The 6,466-nt window shown below is 49.1% G+C and overlaps 1 long non-coding RNA gene across 1 annotated transcript; it reads right to left on the reverse strand.

Annotated features, from left to right (window-relative positions):
* Positions 1 to 4,024: 4,024 nt before the first annotated feature.
* LOC134155398 (uncharacterized) lies at positions 4,025 to 5,091 on the reverse strand. Its single transcript, XR_009961540.1, has 2 exons — positions 4,647 to 5,091; positions 4,025 to 4,262 (listed from the first exon to the last, which is right to left on the reverse strand). It is a non-coding gene; the product is annotated as an uncharacterized LOC134155398 (long non-coding RNA).
* Positions 5,092 to 6,466: the final 1,375 nt, after the last annotated feature.

Raw genomic sequence — 6,466 nt, forward strand, 5'->3', positions numbered from 1 at the left:
GATGTGGTGAGATCAAGAGCAGGGCGATGACCCCATGACCACATGTCCCCACAGCTTTACCTGGTTGTGGATGAAGGATGAAGGATGGTGATGCATTCCCAGTTCCTCTGCAGAGATCAGATTTACATGAATGCAAGGCAGAGATGCATGGAATAAGTCTGTGTTTCTCTACAGTCACAGATCTGGTGAGGACAGCTTGCTGTTCATCTGGCTCACCTGGAGAGCTCCATGTCTCTTGGTGCTTTGACAGACAGTACCTCTCATGACATGCAGAAGCCAGGGCTTCCTGGGGGCTTTTCAGCCCCCGGGCTTGTGACAGACACCTCCAGGCTCCTGAGGGCTCCCCACAGATTGACAGCTACAGCTTGAGCTATCTTCACTTCCCAGGGCTTTTCTTTCCCTCCCAAGGCACCTCTTGATCTGCCTGAGGGAAAAAAAATCATTTTATTTATGGGAGAAACACTTGAGTAGCTTCATTCATTTTCAGTCAATTAGCAATGGTTAAACCAATCATCAGAAAACCAGGCATGGATTTAAAGCCTACGTGGGTACATTTGCAAGAACCAATGCTCTATAAATACAGCTACAGCTTCCATACACATGGTGGTAGTAATGTAATTTGTGCACAGGATTTGGTAGAAAGCGGTTGTTTGTTACACTGGCTTGTACTGCAGAAAATGTTCGTGCGAAAGCTTTGTGCCTCTGAAGTAGCTGGAGAAAGATCATGAAGCCTTGGAAATGCTTCCAGGCTCCCCTGGACTGGCTGTCTAAACTCAGATCTCATCTGTCTGTTTTGCTGGAGATACCCCCTGACCGAATCCCACTTGCTTGTTCAATTCACACCTGACGGAGGTGATGCTCTGGCTACACATCACCTTTAGTGAAAGGATGTCTCACCTCGGATGTCCCCATGCCACTTGGTTCTGACATCTAATGATTGGGTGGACCAAGGCAGTCAATCTGTCCCCACCAGTGACAGCAAGAGTGGTCAATGCTACCTCTCACAGCGGACAAGCTGGTATCCTTCTCCTGTGACCAGCTCCAGAGGCACGGATTTGCTCCTTTCCTTATGTCCACCCCCTTATGACTTTCCAGAGAAAAACAGGGCAGGAGGCTTCTGCTCTGTATCTGCAACTGGCTTCCTCCTTGGCAGATGATGAGACATGGTCTGATTTTCTATTTATCTGAGCCCAGATGGGCTTTTTCACTTGCACAGTGCTGAACAGGAAAGTGTCTTTGCACATCTGTAGCCCATAAGTCACACAGTGAAAGGGTGAGGTGTGGGGCAGGGATCCGGACCTTGCCTGCATGGCCTCTTGTGAGGGCCAGGACACAAGGTGTGTCTTACCCCTGGCTATGGGGTTAGCACAGAGTGGGGACACCTCTGCTTTGGAGCTTGGAACTGCAGGAGCTCATGGGCGAGGATTATCCCTCTCCTGGACTCCTCCTATCTGCCCCATGGGAAATATTGGAGGGCTCTCCTGGCCCGTCACCAGGCACAAAAGCAGTGGGGAAAGGCTGGAAAACTAACTTCTCCTTTCTCCATCCCTGAGCAGATGCAGCTCACCCCATGTAATGTGAGTGGGATTGCTCCTGGGTTATATCAAGGCACAAACCCTGAACCCCTGGTCTTCCACAGACTCCCAGGGCTCTCACTGGGGCTTTTCTACAGCCCTTCTCACTCTTGAGAGCTTGTCACTTCCAGCTGGTGCTGCTGCAGAGTGTCAGGCGGCACTCAGCATCCCTGGCAGCACGCAGCCAGCTGGAGGAGAGCAACCTGTGGCTGACGGCTCCGGCTCCTCTGACTCCTTATGCAAGCTCTTGGCCGCAATACTTCGCTCCTTTTAAGAGCAGGGTGATGCTCTGAAGGACAGCTTAATTTATCTAAGGCAGGACTGGAGCAGGGAAGCCTGTGGTCTGGCCAGGCCTCAGCTGCCCTCAGGAACCTTAGGGAGATCCTGACAGTGCTGATAAATGCCAATAAAAGGAGGTCAAGCGCAAGCAGTTACTTGCAGATTTGTTTATCCCTCTGATTTCTAGAGGCGCACAGAGAGTTCACACGCAACCTGCACAGAGTGCTCTTTATAACAACAAATAAGAAGGCCCTTGCTGTTCAAAATCAGCTTCCCCCCGGGTCTATTTTAGCCCATTGCCTTAGCAGCAGCTCCTCTGAAGCCGGGGCTCTGCTGATGAGAGTTAGTCACTTCTGTCCCTCAGCAGGCGTCTCAGTAATTTTCCCCAGCCGGTTGCGTCAGTGAAGCCCTGCACCAACAGCGCTCCCTGATTATGCAAGCTACGTTCACAGATATTCTCAGGGTTGATCTTTTGAACCTTTATTCACCAGCTCCTCACAGAGAAAGCTGCAATAAAGGTTGTGCTGATAGAGCCCAGTAATATATTGACAGAAGGAAAACATAGCATTGGTAATAGGTTTTATTTGTGGAAAATCGAAAGAAGAAACAAAGAAGCCAATTGCAGCCTGCATAGGGACAGATGAAGCTGTAGCAATCTGTCTCTGGAAAGGAAAGACACACTTTCCTAGTTCATCCAGGCAAAAGCAAGGACAGGGATTTTATCTGGGGTTTGTTTATCAGCCAAATGCTTTTCAGTCATGAGTTCTGCAAGACTGAGCTACCTCTCTGATGCTAGTAAGATACCCTACAGCTTGCTCACAGATGGTGCAGGAACTCCAGAATTACAAGATAGAAGCCTTTGACTTACTCTTTTTTTACACAGTCCCTTTTTTTCTTATTTTTATGGCTATGTTCATTTTATCTTTGTGAAAGGGCACTGGAAGGGGCAAGACGTGAGCAGTTTTCTTCACCAGGAGCTTCTGGAAGTGTTTTTATTCACTTATCTCCAACATCTCCTCAGTTGTCCAAGCCTGTTCTTCATCCTGCAGAGCCACAGAACCATTTGTGTTGGAAAGGACTGTCAAAGATCATCTAGTCCAACCCCACTGCCATGGGCAGGAACATCTTTCGCAGAAGGTGGGGTACCCATGTGGTAGAATAACAGGGGATTGGGATAACGTCACTTGCCTAGGTCTCCAGTTGAAAAATTCTGGTTTTGACCTTCCTTCCTTGCTGACTGCCAAGTCATCCCTCCTGGTCCTTAGCATGGATCATCCTACAAGCAGACTCCTGCATGTGCTGGGACCTAAATCCCTCCCTGTCCCATTGCTGATGTATGAGATCCCTCCTGTCTTTAGCACTGAAGTGCAGGGGGTGTCGTGATGGCCTCTCCTCTTTCCTCCTTGCCCCAACCAGCCAAAGGGTGGGCATGAACAGCCCATGAAGGGAATGAATATATTAAAATCCTGTACAGTGGAGGTGTTTTGCCATGTAGCCCCAGCGCCAGCTCCAGTTCAAACTCCAGTTCAGCTCATACTGTGTGATTCTGATGACTGTTCAGTTCCGGATCAGGCACTAAATCTGACTGTAAAGAGAAATAATTGACTGACTGATTGGCTTTTCTTAGGGCGGTAAGTAACTATAGAAACTCCTTGCCTGTCACACTAAGGTGTAGCAGAGCTCTATTCAGCTGATTGGAGCCAGATTATGTCAGCCAATAAAGCAAAGTTTGCAATAGGTGCTCAGTCCAAAATACCGTGTGCTCGTGTTCCACTGTGGATAGCAGGATTGCTAAGGTAATGCTGGAAAAAGAAGATAAAATCACTTACCGTCTCCAGCTGTGAGCTCACAGCAGAGTAAATGTTAATAACCTTATGACTGAACTCGAGAGGTTCCTGTTAGCCACGGTGTTGGAGGGATGTGGAGCTGAGCCCAATAGTTACAGGTCCACGTTTTTCAAATTGTTTATAGGTCCCAAACCCCTGTGGTCCTGGGCTGAAAGAAGGTGGCAGTAGATTTGTGCTCCCCTGGGAAAATATTTCATCCCAAGGAAAAATCCAAGCACTTCTTTTTTGACATTTTAAAGGAAGCTGTTTGCTGTGGAAACATTTCAAAGCTTCCACAGCATCACTAAAGAGAATAAAGAGGAGAAAGCAAAAGACAGAAACAAAGCATTGCAAAGTATTTATTATAGATTTAATTAAATACTTTAAGTGACTCAAAGTCATCAGGGTTCCTCTTTTGCCAGACAAGAAAGCAGTCCTTTGCATCCATGCGCAATGACACTGCCTTTCCCTTCTTTGGCTCCGCCAGCAGAGTCCGGCAGTGACACAGCCTGGGACTGTTTGCCCTGGGGGGAGAACTTGTAAATAGCAGCACTCTGACAGTGTATGCAGAGGAATCTGGAAACTGCAAGATTTTGAATATGTTATCTCAACCAGTGCTCAGCACATGGGGAAACAAACAAACCAACCAACCTGTGCAGGGAAAGGGTAAGGTGTGCTGCAAAGCCTGAGAATTACTCGTGTGTGGTCAAACCGAGGTAAATGCTGGCTGCTGGTGAGAAGGGCAGATGCTGTCTTGTGCCCCTGGGAAGCCGTGCAGGTCAAATCCTTCTCATCCTCCTTCCCATGTGCACATGCCTGTGGTCCCATCCCTGTCCCCCCACCAGCCTGCAGCCTCCCTCCCAAACAGCAGGGCAGTAGGTAAAGCTGGAAGCTTAAACTCTTCATGCCAAGCCAGTGATTAGCCAGCAGCATGCTGATGTTTACAAGGGGGATCAGGACAGCTTACTCTGCAAGCCAACAAGAAGTCACCAAGCCTTGCAGGAGGTGTCAGGCCAGGGCTACCATGCCACAGGCTGGGCATCATGCTTAGCCTTCACTAGCTGGTTAGTTTTGCACCAGCTCCATCAAATGTCAATCTACCCCATAAGGGTCTCAGTGGGAGAGGAGGCTTCAGAAGTGCTTGGTCCCACCTGAGATCCTGGTAGCACCACATCAAGACCCAAACACAGGATTGTGAGACCAGGAGAGTGTGTCTGAATCTTGAGTCTGCATCTGAGATGCTCCCTTCGTGGACACAATGCCTGTCCCAGGAAGCAGCACCCCAAGGAAGGCTGGCCTTGACCAGGTCCCACACTGACCCCAAGCAGTTTTCCTCTTCTGCCACATGGGCTCTCGCAGCTATTCAGTGTTAACAGCATCAAGCACTAAATTGCTTTTGAGGTAGCATGTTCCCACACAGCACTGTGAAATAGTTAATATTAGCATGCTGCATGTGGGACAGGCAGCTTTTTTAACAAATCGAATGTGGTGAAACAGCCCTCTTTGGGCTCACCAAGCAAAAAGGTACAAAGCAATGAAAGAGACCTCAATGTCCTCTGAACAAGGAAGAAACTTCTTGAGCTAATAACTAACACATCTAGAAGCAGACCCAGTGTAATTAGGATTAATAGCTCCTGTGGCATGGGCCTTGTAACAGAGAATGTGTCAATCCATCTGGGGCTGAAGGCAACAGAAATAAAACCCTACAGTATAAGGAAAACCCACCCAGCCCCTGCATGGGCCTTCCTTATCTCTGGTACCTGACACCTACAATATGGCAGCACAGCTTGGCTGAAGACAAAATATGGACTTTTGGGGACTTTCTACATCATGCTGATGTTTCCCATGACAACTGCTTCAATCCTGCTCATCCCACAGTCAGCAATGTACCACAGCAGGAGCATATAGAATATATTAAATATAAGCACTGATGTAATTTTTCTCCAAATACAGGTTTGACACTACTTTGTTACTCCCATTTGGTCTCCTTTCTAATGAGGATTTTGCTCACACTTAGTAATGCAATTAGCACACATGCTCAGTGGTTAATAACCCTGCTTACACAGCCATGAGCAACTGCTGTCAAGTGGAGGAGGGAGGGGACACGCACTCACAGAGCCGCCACCTCTGTGACGCCAAGGTCCCCGCTGTTCAGTCTATTTCAGCTCACTAATGCCATTACCTCCCCTTCTGCATGGAGGGTTTCCAATGCAGACGCCACCTCCTTGGCCCTGGTGTGTGTCCTTTGCAGAGCAGGAGGAACAGGAGGGCTGGACCCTGCTCTCACACCATGACTGGGTTCAGGCAGCCCGTGGGGGACGTAGGGACGCTTCCCAGCAGTCCCACGTGTGGCACAGCTGCTCGTGTGCGATGTGGCAGACCTAGAGCTTCACACGTGGCCTCTCTGCAGCACTGCCAGCTGCCCTTCTAATGAGCGCTAATTCCATTTTCGGCTTTGCTCCGTGATCCCTTCATGCCGCCCCCTGAGCCACTTTGCACAGACGTCCGCTGATGTCAGCAGCTGCGGGATGAGGAGGAGAGCGTCTGGATGCTGAGGGGGACAACCTCCATCAGGTGGCACTTGGCAGGGGTGCAGATGGTCCCAGGGAGCCTCCCGAATGATGAGAGGGGCGTTACGGATGGGATCTAGGCATGGGATTAAAGTCTTGTGTCAGAGGTATGAGGAGTCATCTGCCATGCTCCGAGGGGGAGATTAGTGAGTTCAAACTCAGCATGAAATTCTGGAAGAAAATCTTATCACACGCCAAAACATTTTTTGCCACGTGT

This window comes from Pezoporus occidentalis, unplaced genomic scaffold (assembly GCF_034315485.1).
Source record: "Pezoporus occidentalis ecotype Australia unplaced genomic scaffold, CSIRO_AGI_Poc_V1 ctg77, whole genome shotgun sequence".
Lineage (NCBI taxonomy): Eukaryota > Metazoa > Chordata > Aves > Psittaciformes > Psittacidae > Pezoporus > Pezoporus occidentalis.